Source organism: Lathamus discolor, chromosome 9 (assembly GCF_037157495.1).
Source record: "Lathamus discolor isolate bLatDis1 chromosome 9, bLatDis1.hap1, whole genome shotgun sequence".
Lineage (NCBI taxonomy): Eukaryota > Metazoa > Chordata > Aves > Psittaciformes > Psittacidae > Lathamus > Lathamus discolor.
In genome coordinates, this window is record NC_088892.1 from 14,522,629 (window position 1) to 14,543,309 (window position 20,681).

The 20,681-nt window shown below is 45.4% G+C and overlaps 1 protein-coding gene and 1 long non-coding RNA gene across 3 annotated transcripts in view; one reads left to right on the plus strand and one right to left on the minus strand.

Annotated features, from left to right (window-relative positions):
• Window positions 1-1,015: 1,015 nt before the first annotated feature.
• On the minus strand, window positions 1,016-9,518 carry LOC136019534 (uncharacterized). The gene is made up of 3 exons (XR_010614930.1): window positions 9,334-9,518; window positions 1,758-1,852; window positions 1,016-1,053 (listed from the first exon to the last, which is right to left on the minus strand). It is a non-coding gene; the product is annotated as an uncharacterized LOC136019534 (long non-coding RNA).
• The window catches only part of STAG2 (STAG2 cohesin complex component), a 78,388-nt gene continuing 65,880 nt past the window's right edge, over window positions 8,174-20,681 (plus strand). Inside the window, exon 1 of one of the 2 annotated variants that reach the window (XM_065689840.1) lies at window positions 8,174-8,421. The gene's annotated coding sequence lies outside the window, so the exon portion shown is untranslated. The remainder of the gene's footprint in view (window positions 8,422-20,681) is intronic. The other variant, XM_065689839.1, reaches the window with a different exon arrangement.

A 20,681-nucleotide genomic window follows, 5' to 3' on the forward strand; every position in this document is an offset into this window, starting at 1 on the left:
TTTATTCTTTTTCAATTATTTACATGGTACTTTTATCATTGTCTGGCTAGTTTTGACTATGGCATTCCCATGTTTATTTGTTAGCTGTATGTGCAGCCTTAAGCTACAGGACAAATAGTTTGTCAAAGTTTTCAAGGCATTGCTGTTAACTGGAGACATGGAGGCTTAAAGTTAGCTTTGATGTTTGATTTTATTGACGTTAACAAAAAATGAAATCCAGTGGCTTCTTGGAATTGAATTAGAACTGGATGGGAGGTCAATGCAGACACTTCTAGCATGTGATGTGTTAGGCTTACCTGAAGGAACGGTCAGCTCTTCATGCAGCAAAGTAGGAGCTGGAGATGTTTCTGGCTCTTGCAGTGTTTCCCTGTGGCGGTGTGAACAGTGAGCTGTTACACGGTGTTCTTTGTTAACCCCACCTTGCGCAGGACTGGTTCCTGGCAGCAGGAAGGCCAAGATGCCAAGCAGCAGGCTGGAGAAGCACTTGCACTGCTGTCCCCTTGGCTCTTCATGGCCTGTCAGGTACAGCACAGCTGGATGGGCCTGAGCTCTTGAGCCTGCTCTGTGAAGGGTGGTTGAAGTTTGTCTTCTCCATGTGGTCAAAGGGGAAGGGCCAGTCTGGTGAGATCACCATCATTCCTCATGGAACTGGAGTATGGGTGAATACTCTCACTGTTTTTGTGTGTGTTTTACACATGTCAGTTTTACGGAGTAGCTTAGAAATTTATGAAGAAAACCTTTCCTGCCCCATGCCCCTGCTGTGGCTTTGCACTTATCAACAGTATCTTGCCATCTTTGCCAATGCTTTGAGAGATGTGCTGATGCTGCCATATAACAATTAGCTGCTGTAATTGTAATGGGGCTTTCTGTGAGGAGGTAAATGAGCTGTGGTAATACAGAACCTTTGCTGAAATTCAGATTTTATCTTTAATGTTTTTTCTTAACCAGGAATTCCGATTAAGCAACACTGACGTCAACATGACAGTAAAACTACAAGCATTAATTCAGAGGATGTGGCCCTGTGACTATCTTCTCAAAAGAACTTGCTTTTTCCTAGAACAGAGAAGAAGACAGTATATATTCAGCTGTAAATGGCTTGAATAAACAAAATCCCAAGGAAAATCTGGGGGAAAATTGCATTATTACATTGTATGTACTATTTCAAGGTAGGTGAAGACAACTTGCCTTCCTTTGGATAATTATTAATTTATAGTTTTATATGTAGTTTTTCTGGACAGCTATTGATGATGGCTGAGATAAAATGCTTGGTAAGTTAGAACTGCTGGAAATACGTTGGAGAGATACTTGAATTAGGGGTTTGCTCTTAGATTGAAAAATGGTGTTTACTATCAAAAACTGAAAAACACTTTTGCAGAGTTCCCCCGTGAAAACACGTAGGAGAATCATTACAGTAAGTGCTAAAAAGCCAAGTTTAGCAGAAATGCACATGGTCAGCTGCAAGTTCTGGAGAATGAATAGCTTCAAAAATTACTAAAAGAGTATTTAAATTTATTAATGTTAAGTCTTTTTGATCTTACAAAATTAGATCCTGCTGTAAAACTCTTGACACAATTTCTCTTAGGTAGCTTACTTGTGCATGTGAAATGATGAGAGCCATCACTTAAGCCAAAAAGTTAATCTGAATACAAGCTTTTCAAAAGTGGGTGTCAGCCCACAGTAGTCTTTCAACTCTTGTGTAACAGCGAGAGGTTCCTGAGCCTCAGATTGACTTTACCTCCCTTTCCTGCAAAACCAACCTGTGTGACGGTGCTCGAGTCAGGATGGGAGCACTGTTGGTAGGGTAGGAGCCACCACAAAAGTAACTGTTGCTTCAGGTGTCTCTTTTGGTGTTCTGCAAAACAGAACGTACCAAAAGTAATATGAATTCGACTCCTATCTCTGAATCACAATTTAGCCCTTCTATAACTTCGTTAACAGTTGATTTGTAAAAGCTTGAGCAGAAGTTGCAGGTTTCTGTAAGGAAGAGGCATGTTCCAGCTTGGAAGCGTCACCTCTGCTGGGCTCACAGCTGGAACCAGTGGTACAGGGCATGGGGTTGGCAATCCCTGTCCTTGGCGCTTACAGTGAGCATCCCAGGAGTGCCCTTTGCCATGAGGGAAAACCCTCTGTTCACAGCTGCTGGTGTTGAGGCTTTGCAGGGCCTCTATACAGTCGTGCTAAAGGAAGTCACAGCGTAAAAGAAGTATTTTTGTCTTAACGGTTTTGAACATCTGTGCAAGCCACCAACACGTCACAAACTGTTGCGTTCCTTCCTACTTGTTATGCATTGTGCCACTTAGACAACATCTAAACTGCAAACAATGATAACACTTTGCTTTCACCTCCCACTGTGTCAGAAAGAGGCAAGAGTAGCCTTGAACCCCAGACATGATTGAAAGGAGAGGGCACTTCCAAGAAGCGCTGTTGAAAGAAATCTTCAAGTTGGTTGATGATGAAATCTAAACCAAAGGAAACCTTGTTAGGGACATATGTGGGATCTTGGGAATGTGGTAGGTCAGCTCCAGAAAACTATGCAAACTTGTTATCTGGAAGAATAATGTGTTCCTTGATCTTATCTGTCTTGTCATGTAACAACCCCATTGCATACCCCCACTTTAATCCTCTCAGTTCTCACATTGGTAGTTTGTGGGTAAAAGACCAAGATAAACCAAACCACTGTTATCCTCCAAACATGGTGCTTGCCTGCCAATACAGACGATAGCTGTCCTGTTCATGTGATGGAGGATTTTCATCATTAAACATATTTGACTTTATAGTTGCTTTTCTTTACGGTCTCAGACAGAGGTTGAGCTGAATAATGACATTTCTGTCCCAGTTACACTCTGACTTCATCTAACCACAAGCCACGCTCCTTCCTCCCCTTTTCCATCAACCTGCTGTTAGAGTCTTTGGGGGCTGCAGGCCCTGAGAAACCTGACCAGCAGAGAACTGCTTTCTGCTCCTGTCAGGTTTGTTCCCCTCCACACCAAGAGCATGATGTAGTTTCACTGTCTGTTTTTCAGTGGTTGCTCAGCTAAAGCTGCTTCCACTGCTCTGTGCCAGCTGCTGCTGTTTAACCCACTTGACCTTATTTCAGCTCATCTGCCTCATGCCCCACCCCTTTTTCTGCCATACGGTCTGTTCTTTCCTGCCTCTACCCTTGCCTTGCCACTTACCCAGCTTACCCAATCTGAAACATGTTTCTCTGGTTCCTGTGCTTCCACAGACTTTTGTCACTGATGCCGTCATGGTGCCTGACACATAAAATGGTCCTTGATTCATGATCCCTCTGCCTGGGCTTAGCTACAGGACACAAGTAGGTCTTGGTTGTGTTTTCCAAAAGCCCCTACCTCTGGAAACCAGACCACACCACGTCCCAGGTTCAAGAGAGGTGGCCCTGATGGGAACACTTACCCTTTCCTGTACATAAGGTAGGGTGATGCCTCAAGGGAAAGCAACTCCTCCTGGCTGAGGCTATGAGAAGGGCTTTTCATTATATTCTACCAATAACTCATGTGGCCTCTACAGAGTTTGGTAATGGAAACTTCAAAACATGGCTAAGGGAATTTTATCTCAAAGAATGAGGCATAGCAGGTGAACCTCACCTCAAATAGGGGCTTTGGGTAACCAGTGGCACAGACGGCTGAATAAAGCTGCTGATAATACAATTAGCAGGAAAGCATTTGTGACTTATGGGGCCTCTATTCATTTCCAGAGCTGATAAGGAAGGTGAGCAATATTTCAGCAATATGGGTCAAATTGGGATTCTGTGCTCCTTCATACTCTGCAAGCATGGTGAGCAGGAACTTACTGAATCAAAGAAAACTCAGGCTTGAGTTAGGTGTTCTGGAAAGACCTGGCAAGAAATAGGGGCACACAACAGAGACTTACGTAAATCACAAAGGATTTATTAATGGAACAGGGAAAGGCCTGAGGAGCTACTGATGTGTAATGTCCCTCCTACAAATTATGGGCAAGTAACCCATTTTCTGGTCTTTATTTTTGTTTCTTACGTAATACCTCATCTCCAAAAGGATTCAGAGCAGATTTCCCTAGAGTGACTAAGCTAGTTTCAAAAATCTAGGAAAAAAACTCCAACTGGGAAGACCACTTCTCCCCTCTGTACCCAACTCAGCAGATACAAATATGACTGTTTCTTATTTAAATACAGGCCATCAAAGTTCCCATCTCACCTTGGAACAAATCCAGTATACAAAGCCTGGTTTGTTTTCCAGTCCTTATAAGCAAATTCTGTTAAAAAATAAAAGGAATGGTGAAGGATTGTGGCTCTTTTTTTAACAGAAAAGAGGAAATGGAACTGCAAAGGGGGTTCCTGTTCCGCTGCCTTGACAGAAAAGGAAGCAGCACGAATATGAATCTCCTGCCTGGAAGAATGAATCAGCCATCTGGCAGCTTGTGTTTGTTCTGATCTTTGCTAGTGGTGAACCTCTGGCCATTAATGGATTTGGTATCTACCATCTCCTCGCTCAGGTTCTTAACTGGGTGACTGATCAAGAGCTCTCTTTGGACGAAGCACAGTAAAAGTCCCTGTTGTAAAGTCTTTGTTAAATCCTCTCTGAATTGGGCTCAGTACCAGAAACACTGAACTTCGAAGCTCTTAAAGAGAGCTTCTCTTTTATGAGAAAGATGACATAGTCCTGTAGAATGCTTTCTCCTACAGTTTTCCACAGAACTTCTTTTCTATCAGATACAAATCCTTTGTAGGAAGGTCAGAATTTAAAATATCTCTATTTTCTTATCATGCTTGGATAATACTTTTTTATTTCACATTTTTTCTTCGTATTGGGAATGATGCTAAAGTGCTGAAACTATACAGAAACTTCAGGATGTTCTTTGATTTCCTCACCAAGTCTGAACAGATGGTAGAAGCCCATTCTGGAATTGTCAGCTTAGAAAGAAGTGGTGCACTAGCAGAGGAACTGCTTTTCAACTCATCTTCCCTGTTGTATCAACTGGAAGGCTCAGTCTCAGAAGCATGATCAGTTCCTAGGGAAAATACAGAAGCCAGGCTCTCCCAGGGCTGCTTTTGTCCCCATGCAATGGTTGAGAACTTGTTCTGCTTTTCTGCCCCCTATATTCCTACCCCACCATTCAAGAGGCTGCTGTGCTTGCTCCTTAGATATGTGCTATACAAACTGGTTTATGGTGGTTATTTGGGGAGTGCAGTGCGGTGTTGGGAACCCTCCCAGGGCACAGCTGGCTTAAGAAATCCCCATCCTCTGGCCACTGGAGCAGAGCAGAAACATTCCCGACCTTGACAGGAGTGCACCACACCTTCAGTTATGCTGAGTGAACTGCTGATGTGGTTGTACTCTGGATAGCATCTGATAAATGATCTGGTTTGGGTAAAAACAAAATTAAACCATTCCCTAAGACAACAAACGACTCCTCTCCCTATGTCTGATGAGGCAACAGCTTTGCTTACAGAGCAGCTAGGCAAACAGCTGAATGGGGCAACTGGGAGAGAGGAAATGAACTGGAGAGTGCAAAATCCTCTTGGGCAGGCTCTGTGAGCAGCAGTTCATAGTACACCAGGGCACCTGGAGTCTGGTCTCCAGAGTGCTCCCATGTTTTGTTGTCACAACTTCAAAAAAGCAAACTCATCATGTGAGTCAGGACACCCAGCAGTGTTTTGGATCTGGGCTTCCAAGGTCTGAGTCAGCTCTGGAAACAGGCTGAACTCTGCCACGGCACTGTCAGCACTTGCACACTCATTCCTTCAGAAACACACCCTAAGAACTATGTCACGTTTTGTGCTGCTGAATGCATTTACCTAAAAAAATCTCAGCTATGAGGTCAAGTGTGAAGTACAATGGTTTTGGAACACACCAAACATCTGATACAGCTAATACACAGATTTTATGCACAGCTGCCTCTGAAGCTGCCTCATGCTGTGCTCCTGCCAGCTCTCACAGTAGACTGCTATAATCTCACAAAGTTTTGGATGTGAGTTGTAGTACGTGTAGCCCTATTGTATCTCAAGCAGAGAATACACTACTGGAATTCTGTGTGCAGGAAAAACCTTTGTTTTGGAAGTGGTAGTTTTTCATGGAGAAGTTGTCTACCTGGCAGCTGTCAGAAGTTGACTTTGCACACGGAAGGCACAAATGGATCCAGCTCCTTTGCATCTATTTGTGTGTAATTTAACAACCACCATGGTAAATATATATATTTTGAGACATTTATATATATATATATATATATATAAATAGAAAGTTTAAACTTGAGGTTTGGTGTGTGGATTTAACAGATTATCTTTTCTTCACAATTCTTCTCAAAACATACATTAACAGATTCACATTAAAGATCATCATTATCAGCAGCACCTGTAGCTGTAACTGAAACCTTGCACACAGTTTTATGACTAGTCAGGGTACTATTTTAAAGCGTTCCCTAACAGGGAATCTTTCTCCTCATTTTCTTGTCAGGAGGTGAAAAGACACTCTGAAACATAAATTCAAACTACAGAATTTTTTTAGGTCTGTCTCATGTACCACAGATTCCACCTAGAACTGCTAAGTGACATCAACTCATATTACAGTAGGGTTTCTTTTATTTTAAACTCCTTATCTCATCACAGCTTCCATTGTAAGTGTTACTGGCTCTGCAATGCCTCAGCTCTGAAAAGACTAGAACTGACCTCACAGTTACTCTTAAGTGTCCTGCCTTTGTTAAGCAGGTGAGCAGAGTAACTCAGCTTAGCGCCTGCTTAGTTATGCTAGCCTTCCCCCAAAACAAGAAGTAGGTAAAACACAAGAGGACGATTAGTCTAATTACCAGGACAAAGCTGTTCATCGGGGGTGGTCTCTCTTCCCAATTAACAAGTGACAGGACAAGAGGAAACGGCCTCCAGCTGCACCAAGGGAGGTTTAGACTGTGTATTAGAAACAATTTCTTCACGGAGAGGGTGCTCGGGCATTGGAATAGGCTGCCCAGGGCAGTGCTGGAGTCGCCACCCCTGGAAGTGTTCATGCACCGTGTAGACAAGGCCCTCAGTGACATGGGTCAGCGGTGGCCTTGGCAGTGCTGCGGAACAGTTGGACTCGATGATCTTAAGTGTCTTTTCCAACCCAGTTGGTTCTATGATTGGGCTGACTGTTCTAACTATAAGCTTGTGTGCAACTATTCAGCATGAGTAATGTGCTCAGCATTACACAATACACAGAAAAAAACGTAGCAGAAACTACTGAGATCCGTGCTTGGAAAAACAAGAGCCACGAATTTTATATCTGGTTAAGTTTTCTGTATTGGTTCTATGAGATCGCTTCAGGTTCACGCAGGTAAGAAAAAAGAATCACACTCAGAGCCTAGGAGCAGCTCCTGATTTGAACTGGGAACGCGCTCAGTGATGGGCAGAAGCAGGAAACATTTCAGCACGCTCTTAACCACACGGAACACCATCAGTGGGAGCCAAGTTCTTCTGTTTGCACTGCCACACAAGCTTGGTGTCCTCAAGATAAGGCACCCTGCATCCATGTGGGCAAATGTACATTTATCTTCGAAACCATTAGACTCCCTTGCGTACAACTCGGCTTCCTGAGCACAGAACTGATGAAGATAGAACAGACCAGCTGTGGTGGCTCTGAAGGGACGGTGGTGGCTGGACCCTGGCGACCACTGCGAGCCTTTGAAAGCCTGCCGTTAACAGGACAGGACAGCAAAGAGGCACTGCAAGCGGTTAATGCATTATTTCTATAAAGACTGAACTTTGCCTCAGCTTAACAATCATCTTCTAATTACTTCTGTGTTCCGAGACAGAGGACACCCGGCCCCATTCGTGCGTGCCCGTGTGGGACCGGACGCGCCTCCGGAGCCGCAGCTCTCGCTCCTTTTTAGGCTGTCCGCCCGCCTCGGTCACCCAATCGTGCCCCGAGAACGCAGCCAGCAGCTGGGCCGCCTCCCCCCTCCCGCGGCCGCTCACGGACCGGGACCGCAGCCGGGGCCGGGGCCGGGGGAAGGCCGGGGCCGGGGCAGGAGCGCAGCGGCCCCGCCCCGCTCCCCTCAGGCGGCCGCACTCGCGAGCGGGCGGGAGTGGGCGCGGGACGCGCGCGCGCTCGCGCATGCGCGGCACCTTGTTTACCCCGCTCTGCGCGGCCCTGCCCGCGGCCTGCCGGCAGGTGTCGCCCCACGCCCAGGAGAGCGGGCGCCGCTCGGTGGCCGCCAGGTGGCGCCTGCGGCCTCCATTCGGTCGCGAGCCGCCGAGCAGCGAACACCCCAAACAATCCCCAGCGCCGCCGCCAAATTAAACAACCTGCCCGCGCCCCGCGCTGCCCCCCGCACAGCCCCCGCCGAGCCTCCGCGACGGGCCGGGCCGGGCGCGCAGCCGGCAGCCGGGCCGCGGGTATAGGAGCGGAGCTACGCGCCTGGGCCTCCTCGCTGCCTACGCCGACACTGGGCAAGGTAAGTTAGAAAATGGCGGCGAAGCTTCTGGAAGTTTGGAGGGGGGACTCGGGATCGCGGTGCGTGGTTGCGGAGAGAAGCCGGGACGGGCCCCGCGGTCCCCGGGCCTGCGAGGACGGCGCGGGGCGCTAGGCCGGCTGGCCACAGGGACTCCGCGCAGCCAAGATGGAGGACGGCGGGGCCGAGCCGCGAAAACACTCCAGCCCCCCGCTTCCCCACCCCCCCTTCCCAGCGCGCCTCGGCGGGGAGGGGGGAAGCGAGCGGAGCGCGAGTGAGAGAGCGAGAGGGCGCCGAAAGCGGCCCCCGCTGCCCGTCCGGAGCCCCGTGCTTCCTGCCCAGAGCTGGCCGCGGGCGGGCTGGGCCCAGTGCGCGGCGAGCTAAAATGGAGAACCACCTTCTCCTCCTCCTCCTCCCCCCTTCTCCCAAGCCGAGCGGGGGCTGCTGGCAAGATGGAGGACTCGGGCATTGTGTGTGCGGGGTGTGTGTGTGTGGGCAAGCCGGGCCGCGGGGTGCGGAGAGGGGGGGGACGGGGATCTGAGCCGCCGCGGACGGAGCGGGCCGCGCTCGGCGGGGCAGAGCGCTGGGCCGCGCGGCGCGCAGGAGAAAATGGTGGGGCGGCTGCCGGTGCCCCGGGGTCGGGTGTCGGAGGAGGCCGGGGAGAGGGGACTCCCAGCCCTGACAGCGCTCGCCCGGGCTCCCTTGACCCGCCGTCCCACTGCCCAGCAGCTCGGCTCTTCCTGCCAGCCCGCGCCTGGCGGCTTCTCGGAGGGAAGTGCCGAGAGACCGGAGTCTCTCTCCTCTGTCTCTCTTCCCCGTCTCTGTTGAGCGGGGGCAGCTCCGGCCGCCCCTTCCCGAGTGACGGGGCCGAAAGGAGCGAGCTTCTTCGGCCCAAGTGAGGACGTGGGGACTGACCTGCGCCTCTCCCCCGCTGCCATTCGCTGGCTCCTCCGAAAGAGCTGGCGACCCGACCCCCACCCCACCCCGGGCGCCCAGCTCGGGAAGGCCTTTGTGGGGCGAGTGTTTCCCTCCGAGTGACTTTGGGCGAGCTCTTGGGCGGCTGCCCGCCGAGAGGAAGGCTTGTGGCGGTTTCCGTTCGGCTTGTTTTATTTATCTCTTTGGGTTAGAGAAAGGGCGCTTGCCAACTTGTGCCGGGGACGCCCGGTGCCGGGAGCCGCGTGTTGCAGGAACCCCGCTGGGCTCTCGCCGGCCCCGGTGGGGGAGGGGGGAAAAGGAGGAGGAGGAAGAATGCTTCTTACTGGGGGGTTTTGGCGCCACTTTTGTTTTAGATAGTGCTTCTCTGCCCCCTCCTCCTCGGCACGCACTGAACTGAGCTGAACCCTGCCCAGGTAGGAAGCGAGAGCTTTCCTGGTGTTTCTCTTTTCCTGGGCCCTTATTTTCTCTACACGGATGAAAAATACACAGTTGTTGCCGTGGTTAGGGTCTTAGAGGGACAGGGAGGCGGTGGACGGGGGGAGAGCGGCGGCAGATGGCTGGGCCGGGCTGGGCGGCCCCGGGTTTCGGGTGTCCTTTCCCGGCCCGGGTGCTGGTGGCTCCGGGTGCCAGCCCCGCCGCTCTGCCTCCATCTCCGATAGATGTATCGTAGAGTCCGTCCCGTCCCGTCGAAATCAGGGACCGACCGACTTCAGAAAAATTACTTATTTTCCTTTCTTTTCTCTCCCCGAGCACGGGGAGCGAAGGCGCTCGGCTCCCTCTGGCTGCTTTTTATTGATTTATTGCACTGCCCCGGCTCGGCTCTCGCTGCTGTCTTCCCGCGGGATGCGGTGTCTGGAGTTAACACAAAGTTCCGATGTCCGCCCGGTCCGGTGCTGGAGTTAGTGCGTGTGTTTGGTGTTTATTTAATGACTTTTCGGCAGCCCGGTACCATAGCTAACCCTCACAGTGCCCCCCGCGCTCTTCCCGTGCGCTTCTCGGAGCCACACCCTGGCGTGTCCGGTCTCCTCAGCCGCCTTCTCCGCCGCTGCGACCCCGCTTTCCCTCGCCTCCCGGCGCGCCCGGAGGTAACCCGCGGGGCCGGGCCCGCGCTGCCGTGTCCGTCGGTGGGGCGAGGAGGGGCCATGGCAGCGCGGCAGGGCCCGCCGGGGCGGGGAGTCGGGTTACCGAAGTGCGTCACAGGCGGCCCCGACGGGGCCTGCTCCGCCGCCCCACCCGCCGCCCATTGGCCCGCGCCCGGGCGGGAGGCGGTGGCTTCCTCCGGGGCCCGGCGGGGTTCCGTTTACCGCGGGGAAGCTGGGGCGGCCCGAGGCGTACGGGGAGCTGCGGCGAAGGTCACCCTCCTCCTGCAGCTCGCGGCCGCGCCGGCCCTCTTCGGCTGGGGTTTTTTGGAAGGGCAAGGCAGGAGAACGCCTTCTGGGTCTCTTCCGTCGAAGCCGCTGGACAGCCGTCTATACGCGGTCCGGGAGTTTTGTTGAGTCTTGTTCTAAATGGAATTAGAGTTCCTGGCACGTCTTGCAGCAAGATATTGTTCAAGCATATTCCCAGTGCTAACTCTGGGCAGTTCAGTCTCTGCTTGGACTGATGATTTCTTCCTCATTTATAATGTTTGGTCATTTGAAATTACTTATTTCCTTTTAATATTCTTTTTCCCGAAGTACTTTGTTCATCTACGTATTTATTATTATTCCTGGAGTGTTTGTCTATTATTGAACTGTCCGGGACTTACATAATGCTCATGTGCAGGCGGATTGGTTATGTGCAGGTAAATAAACACCACGAGTGACTGTGCAATTGGCAGACATTAATCTCCGTCTACCTGATATTACTTGCTCATTATACGCCACTTTCCATTTTTTGGCTAAATCTGGGTGGTGATCAGTTGCAAAATCACAATGCCGCAGTTCTCATACGGGGGCTTTTTGCTGTGTAACACTGTATTTTCTCTTATACCCATGATGACAGTTTAATTACACAATGAAGCAGAGTGTGAGAAGGCAGCTGCGATGCTGGTAGCATAAACCTTCAGCAGCAGATCTGAACAGGTGGGAATCCACATCCCGTTCTGGTTACTTAAAGGCTAAGAATGCTTCAAAGTTATCCAAAGAAAAGTTGGCATTAACTCCCATTTCTGACAGATAGATCTTGCTCTGATCTAGCGGGCTCATGTGGGTGGTGCTTAGCAAAACCAGTGACATTTAATGGCGTCATCTACAGGTGGGTTTTATGCAACCCATGAGGGAAACTCGTAAATTTCTGTTACTTGTATTAACTGAGACCTTAACATTGGAAGTTGTATAAGCTTAAATTCAAACAAAGACATGGAAGAGATTCTTCAGTTTTCCTTTGAAACTTCCTAGTGCTCAGATACTCCCCAAGTTATGTACTTAAGCCAGAGTTAAGTTTTTGGAGCTTTTTTCAACCATTTACGTTTTTTTATTACAGTTTCAGGAAGATAATACTGACTAAAGTCAATAAGCAGTGTAAGGATTCGTTAAACTTGTATGTAAGAAGATCAGTTAAAATTTACACACAGATCTTTTAGCCATAATGTTTTGATGTTTTGCAACCAAAAGCTGAAAATTACTGGGATATTTTAATTTTTTTTTTTTTTTATTTTTTTAATGGGTTCTGTGAAATGACAGAATGTTGGTACATTCATAACTTATTTAAAATATTTGGTTTAAAAATGCAGTGTGCTCCTTGGAAGAGCATTCCATCTTTAAAATAGTATTCAATTAGCTGGCTGTTAATCTAAGTCACATTCCATAAATGTCACATTCTAGCTTTACGTGTTAAAAGTCTTTAAAGGCGTAAATATGCACAACGAAATAATTCTGCTTGGAAGGAGTGTAAATAGAATTGTCAGTAAAATGCTCTCTTAGAGTTTCATTTTGTTTCAGTATAACTTATGAACAGCCACTGATTTTTTTTATTTCTTTTTTTTTTTTTTTTACCTTTTAAGTAATGTAGACAGCTTCTCTTGAATATTACATGCTACTACAGTCTCCTGTAGAAAATAGCTGCAGGCAACTAACCACTTGAAAGTGTGTGCTCCTGTTGGTGGGAGCAGTAACGTTAGACTTAGTCAAATCGTGAAATAATGTTAGCACATCAGAACATGATGAACTTTTTTAATTAGATTGCTCTCTGTCACTTATGGTTCAAATTTAGAATGATTTGAGAGTCCTCAATTTGTCATTTTCATTTGTGGTGTTACTGTCTCAGTTGTTTTGCTGCAGGCAAATACAGGAAAGATTCAGTTTTCTGGAACTGGTGTTGCCAGCATAAACAGGTTGTATGTTTTACAGAAGCCTTAAACACTTTGGTTGCTTATTTTCACTAAATGAATCCCCAAAAGTAAGGAAATATTTCTGTTGGTTAGTCATGCTTCTTGATTGTGTTATTGAAGCGCTGTGTTTTGTTGTATGACATGAGGTTTGGAACTCAGTGTGATCTCTGCCTTCAGTGTGACCATTTCATCTCTGATTAGTTTGAAAACTTAGGAGAATATTGTACGTGTGAATTTCCAAAATATAATACTGGTGGGTTTGTGTTTTATTTAATGGTGGGGTTTTGTGTGTGTGTGTGTGTGAAGAATTAAGAAAACATACTGGAAAAGAAAATGTGTTGTAGATTGTGTCTCTCTCTGATAGATGCTAGAATTTCCAAGAGCTTCATCTGCTTCAGTACTTGTCTTTTAATGGAAAGGAGTGATTGAAAGCATCCATCAACTTAACACTTTAATATTCTTAAATAAGCTCTGCTTACTTTCTCAGTATCACTTAAACACTTCACATTCTGAAAGCTTCACCTTCCTTTTATGCAAGAATCATTGACAAGAAGAAGAAGTGGTAACTTAGTCCTTGCAGAACAGGGAATTGGAGTTTTAGGTTGGAAAATACGAAGCTTATATACAGCAAATGAATGGAGGGATGGTAAAGCTCTTTCCTGTATGCTTCAGAAAACTTAAATGGTGGCACTCAGGGTTGTTGCACTGGTTTAGGTTCAACACTATCCAACGTTTTGTATCATCTCCACTTGTAAAGTCAAAGGGTAAGTAAAAATGGGAGTTCTTCATGGTCCCATAGCTCTTCTGGTGCTAGTAGTCCTGTGGTTTGGTCTGCTCTGGTCCTCTTCATGCCTTCCCACCCTGTTGTAATGTTGGCTGTGGACAGAGGTGGAACTAAATGGGGCTACAAACAGAATAAATGTTCAGGTTAAGATAGCAGAGTCCTTCCTGCCAGGGAGGAGCTTATTTATGGTCTGCCAAGTCACTTGTTATAGTCTATTCAGGTTTGGGCTTCTTGTGGAGCAGGTTTGGGTTGGTTGTGGTTTGTCGTGGCGTTTGTCTTTCGCCCTTGCCCCTGCACCACAGAGGGCGCTGCGGAGGCATTTGAAGGGTGTGGGAGAGCCATGCTTGGAGGCCAGTGCATGGAGGTAGAAGGACTTGGATTTCTGATTTCGGTAAAGGAAATTTGTGAGGGAGGAGCTTTTGATAACCTTGGCAGTATTCCATCAGCATAACTGAAGCATTTGTGTTTTCTAAAAGACTGTTTTCTGGAGTAAACCATCTAAAACTATTGCACCATTCTGTGAATAGATTTCATGTTTGAAGATTAGTCCAGTGACTTCAGTTGGCTTTTTATATTAGGGTAAAAAAAAAAAAGTGCTCTCAAGAAGTCTTATATCTTTGTGATTTAAGGGTAAGCCTTGAAATCTGATGAGACTTCTAACAAGGTCAGGTATTTACTTACGAGTGATACAGTGAAAACTTCTGTTTTGAGAGTCGGAGATTAAAATTTACTTTTAATCATATGTTGTTTTAATTAGAATTAACTTTCATCAAGTTCTCCCGTATTGGAGTTTTTAAGAATCTGGTGAAGTTGGGTTTTTTTGAGGGGGGAGAGTGGGAGAGTAAATATGGTGTAAGAGAAACTTGTGAAGATGGCCCTCATTTAGATCACCACAGACAAATTTAGGGCTAATGCTGATTTGTTAGAGTTGGGAAGCTTGAGGAGCTATTGTCTGACTGGCTTCTGTCTTGAGGAAGATATTTCACTGTTCGCATATCATTACCAAAAACTGTGTTCTCTTTTCTTGATCCTATCAGGTTGATGGCTGGGTTTACAAAGACTAGAAGAGTCCTAAATTTTTGGGGTTATGGCATTGAAGAAGTTCACAGAGTGCTTTAGCGCTTTTTAGTATCTGTATGTCTTAAGTATTGCATTATTAAAAAAATCTCAGACCTGTGAGATCTTGGGTGAAAAAGGGAAAGTAAGGCATTTCTTTCCTTGCAGCTTACAAACATTTTTGTGCAACTAGTCAGATCTGAGGAGAGATCTGGCAACAAATTTTTGAGGTAGGGATGTGGGGAAACTTGATCTCCCAAGATACCCCCTTGGCTTTCATGTGTCGGCTTTTCTTGTCCTTTATTGGCTCCACAGTAAATACAGTGACATTTCAGGAAGTATGGAGGAGCACAGGCACAGGCTGTTTTTAAACTTCTTTATGCTAGTTTGAGTCAGAAGTGAAGGATGTATTGAACTGCCTTTGTATGCAGTTACATCTTGTCTTATTGTGACTTAAGAGGAAAATCGAGTTAGCTGACCTGTAGCTGCTTTGTCCACGTACACCATTTATGTCCAGGTATGCACTTTGTTGCCTATTCTGTACATTTTTTGGTTGTGTAACTAGCTCCAGCCTCCCCCTCTGGAGGGCTTATTTTAATAAAAGAATAAAATTAGAAGAGCAAGTAGAAGTAAGAAGATTGGCATATATTGGAGGGTAGATTGTGATCTGTGATTGAGAAGTTAATCACATTACCCACCTAAAAGGAGGAAGTATCTAGAGATGACTGTGTTGGTTGGTGGGTTTTGTGTTTTTTTGTTTTGTTTTTTTTTTTTTTTGTTTTTTTTTTTTTTTTTTAGGTAAATGACTGTTTTATTTTCTTACAGTTCTGAATCTGATGGCTTATTAGTCCTGCCCTTACACAACCTTTTGTACATTTTTACTTCACTATGCTTTTATTTCAGTAAAAGTTAGTCACTGGATTAGCATGAAGGAGTATGTGTGGCACTTAGAAGTCAGTGGAAGAATATTTGTTTTCTACAGCAGTTTTTTGTTAGTGCTTCTGTGTTGTGGCTCGTAAAGTATTTTTGTGTCTCTTCCATTGTTCTAGTGTTGATAGGGCAAGCCAATAACGTCTTGCTTATATTTTGGAAGAGGTCTCAAGTGATTCATGTTGCCATGTAGTACAAATTTCTACATGCAGTGGTCTACAGCGATAAGAATACGTACAGCTGGAGTCCAAATTTCAGGGTTTTCTACTAGCAAAATAATGAAATCAGATATACTGATATTTCAGAAAGTACAAAATATTTCCTAAACTACTGACCACTTAAAAAGGAAGCAACAAACCTTAAGCATGTGTGTTTTATTTAGTTGGGATCGCATTCCAAAATTGGCTTCAAGTTGCTGCCAAGGTTTGGTGAAATGCTGCTTAACTTCTGGCCACCATGTGAGCTTTGGATGGTCTGCAGCTTCACTCTTCCCCATAATATCCCATTCCCACCTAGTGACAGTGTCATTTAGTGCACACACTTGTCAGTTTGATGCTTTCTGGGAAGATGTGGTGATGTACATGTAGTCACGCAGCAAAGAGGTGTTAATGCAGTTATTTTCCCATTGCTTAATAATACATGTGATCTGTCTAGAAAGACAGGAATATTTTTGATTTGGGGATAATGTCGCAGTTCTTGGTTATGGCTGAGATTGATATTTTTTTTTTTTTTTTTTTAACTTAACATGGGATTTCAGCCTAAGTGGGTCTTTTTGTGTTTGGTTTTTAGTAAATAGTATCTTCCTTGCAGCATCTCATTTGGAGAAAAAAAAAAAAGATTGCCATTTACTTTGTTTGCAAATAAAAATAAGCTTTTAAAGATAACGCTTTCCTGTCTTCTTTGTTACTGTTACCTGTTACTTCTTTGGATAAAACTCCCAGTTCTTCCCTTAAGAAAGATTGACTTTGGAAATCTGGACCATAGCAAGTCTTAGTAAGCAGATAATATGCTAGTAGTATAATTGGCTGATTTATTTGTCAGAGTGTAATCTTCCAGCAGGGAGTGTTGTGTATGAGGAGAGCTTGTATGATGTAGGGTGTGTCAGTATTTAAGATGCATATTTTCTTTTTTCATATGTTACTTTATTATCTTACTACAGGCAATTGACTATATAGATAACTGAAGTTACTGCAACACCAATGTAAGTAGTAAATGTCAGGAACACAGTTTTGTAATACATGTAGTGTGCATTTGAGGTGTCGAGCTTTTAATTTGGAGGGGATTTTATGACATGAGTGTCTGGAGTAAGTTATTCTTTATAGGTGTGGGTATAGTAGCCAAATAATTTGAGTAGTAAGGTGGTACATCCTGAACTACTGGCAGTATTTGTCATTTCACTTCTGATCTTAGAAACAGGGAACTGATTAATTATGATGATTTTTCCAAGGGAGAAAACTGCAGAAACAAGATAAAAACTTTTTTTAAACTGGGACTGTGCACTGGTGGTAGTTCCCATGTGGCAGTGCTGTGCATGTGGCAGACAGGCAGGAAACAGAATTGATACAGGCTATTGTATCTTGATTTAGGGTAAAGGATATGATTTAGATATAGTTGGAAAGGAAAGACCATGATATTCATAATTTAATTAATTCGTATTCTTCTCCTGTTGTCCACACTCAAGCTTCACAATCATGTCTACGGCTAGGTCTTGCAAATAGAACTTGCTTCCCTAAGCATTTACCTGTTCACTTTCAGTGTCATTCTGTACCAGTGAAAATGATTCCTTCTTTCAGTTCTCGTATTTAAGCACTGGTATTTTTATTCCTCCTCATAAGTATTATTTCTAGAAATTTACAGTTCATTTGAAACTATGGTAACCAGAAAGGAAAGCTGCACAAGTATCTCTCTGGCATCTGTGATACAGGTCTGTTGTTTCTTGCCTAATAAACAGTTGGCCAAAAAAAGGTGAAGCTGTCTTTTGTGTATTGATTTACCAAACACAGAAATGGTTTATTAAGGCAAATACTTCAGTGTTAATGTGGTTTTTTTTTTTTGCGTGTGTGCTGCAGGGTTACATTTTTTTTCTCCAATATTCCATGTTTCAGCTGCTCTTGTTTTATTAGGTGGGCTTCCATTTGACTTGTTTTGATAAGCTGTATTTTAAAAACTGATGCATTTATATTGGTATTTATTTTTTAGGTGTTTATGAATCAAAAAGCGTTGTGAATGTAGCTATGTATGTATCCTGTATTACTGCTCTACTGTGAAATAGAGCAGATTTTGTAATCTAGAAGACCTGTGGCCCGACAGTTGAGACATAATCAGAAAAATCAGCCTTCAGGCATTTTGTTTCTCTTGCTGCATTGCATTGTCTTTCTGGTTATACTGCTCAATTTCTGTTCAGCAATGCAGTGGTTTTATAGAAGTTAATAAAACTGTACTTATAAGAGGGTATATTAGTGCTTCAGACCAGTAACTGCTGGCAAGCAAAAATACTCTAAGGTGGCACAGGGTAGGTTGTATACATCAGTAGGATATAAAAATGTCAAAAAATTTTTTAGAAACTTTAATTACACTAACACTGGATAAAAGAAAATACAGTAAGTCATTCTCTTCATGTGCAGGAGGTCAGGTATTAAGATTCTTCATATTCCCTCCCAAATGCAGTAACAGTCTCTGCAGAACTAAATTCTTGGTTTGTATCCCCTTGGCACAAAAAGGAAAAAACTTCTATGAAGCATACCTTGCATTCAGAACTGGTTAGGGAAGTTTTGTTTGCAGAGAGGATTTATGCATTCTTGCATAATCCTACAAATGGGCTTAGTTTTCCTCTATCTCCAATGAAAAGAAGCATGGAAAAATTCTAGTGGTTCTTTTGGATGCAAGGGTGAGTCTGTGTTGTTGGTAGCTTGGGGATTTAAGAAACTTAATGAAGTTTTTCAGTTCTTCACAGTAAGGACTATTTGACAGTGTAAGAATATAGAATTGAGGGGCATTGCCCCTTTCAGTATTTGAAGTGTCGTATCAGTTGCCTGGTCCAACAGTAGTAGCAATTTTTTCCATAACTATAGGTCTAGGAAAATAAAACTTGATTCCTGCTGTGGTCTGCTACTTTTCTACCTGATCTTACTCTTAAAACCTGCTTGGGCAATATGCCAGTTCCAGAGGCAGTCCTCTAATCTTTGTAGTTGTCTGCTTTGTTATTGTCCTCTCCCCTCTTCCCCTTCCAAAATATTGCATAGGCTGTATAGAGAGCTCATCAAGGAATTCAGGACTGCTGGTGATTTACATTAATATATGCAGGCAGGAAGATCATGTACATTTTTCTTTGGTTTCAGTCTACATGCTAGAAGTATTGCAGGTGTTACGTGGAAGGGGTTAGGGAGGGTTTAGGAATGGTTGTAGAAGTTTCCTCCCTTCAAGATTTCCCTCCAGCTTTAGCATGGTTAATCAGATGCTGTTGTCAAAACCCTTTTAGACCTCCTCCTTCAGTTGGATGCTTACCAGCCTGTTGTGGTTAAATCTTATTATAAGCCTTTGCACTCTTAAGTTTTCCGTGGTCTGTGGAAGCTGCAGTGCCAGTTCTATATGTGAGGTCTTTGTCCTTTTTTACGGAATGTGGACCATTCTGCGCAATGATCTTCAGTCCCATTCCTCTCAGCTTATCTCCCTCCTAGCTTCTGAGTTTCTGGGGGCATGCTGAGGCTATGGGTCTCATCTCCAGGAGTACCTGATGGATAAGCCAGACATGCTTTTTCATGAAATATTAATATTGTCCTTTAGAGATCCTAAGAAATAGTTCAGATAATGCTCGAACACATTGCTTGCTTCTCCTCTCCACTTTAGGCTTGGTTCAGAGCATTTTGTTTTCTTCTGCTTTTGGAAGAAGACTTGCAGAGTGATTTTTATGATGAGGAATCTTCTGATTTTTTTCCAACTAGCTGAGAAGATGCTGGCTTCTTTAGGTGTTTGGAAAGGGCTTTACTGTTAATCGATCAGAAACTATTGCTCAGTTCCTCACCATTGTACAGTTTAGATCTGTGGGAGCTGGTCTGCTGTAGGTACTAGGGTGTATGCCACCCAAGGCTCTGTCCAACCAGGCCTTGAAGACTGCCAAGGATGGAGCATTCACAGCTTCCCTGGGCAACCCATTCCAGTGCCTCACCACCCAGACAGTAAAGAATTTTTTCCTTATATCCAATATAAACTTCCCCTGTTTAAGTTTTAACTTGTTACCCTTTGTCCTATCACTACAGTCCCTAATGAGGAGTCCCCCCCCAGCATCCTTATTAGGCACCCTTCAGATACTGGAAGGCTATGAGGTCTCCACGCAGCCTTCTCTTCTCCAGGCTGAACAGCCCCAACTTTCTCAGCCTGTCTTCATACAGGAGGTGCTCCAGTCCCCTGATCATCCTCATGGCCCTCCTCTGGACTTGTTTGACAGTTCCATGTCCTTTTTATGTTGAGGACACCAAAACTGCACACAGAACTCCCAAGTGGGGTCTCACAAGAGTGGAGGGGCAGGATCACCTCCTTTGACCTGCTGGTCACGCTCCTTTTGATACAGCCCAGGATACAGTTGGCTTTCTGGGCTGCGAGCGCACACTGCCGGCTCATGTTCATTTTCTCATCAACCAACATCCCCAAGTGCTTCTCCACAGGGCTGCTCTGGATCTCTTCTCTGCCCAGCCTGTAGCTGTGCCTGGGATTGCTCCGACCCAGGTGCAGGACCTTGCACTTGTCATGGTTAAACTTCATAAGGTTGGCACCAACCCACCTCACAAGCGTGTCCTGGTCCCTCCGGATGATAGCCTTCCTTCCCTCCAGCGTATCAACTGAACCACGCAGCTTGGTGTCATCGGCAAACCTGTTGAGGGCACACTCAATCTCACTGTCCATGTCAGTGATGAAGATGTTAAACAAGCCCGGTCCTAACACTGATTCCTGAGGGACACCAGTCGTTACTGGTCTCCAGCTGGACATTGAGCCATTGACCACAGCTCTTTGCATGCTGCCATCCAGCCGGTTCTTTATCCACCGAGTGGTCCATCTATCAAATTGATGTTGTGTGGGACAGTGTCAAACACTTTGCACAAGTTCAGGTAGATGATGTCAACTGCTCTACCCCTGTCCCTCAGTTTCATAGCCCCATCATAGAAGGCCACCAAATTGGTCAGGCAGGATTTCCCCTTAATGAAGCCATGCTGGCTGCCACCAAGCACCTTGTTATTTTTCATGTGCCTTAGC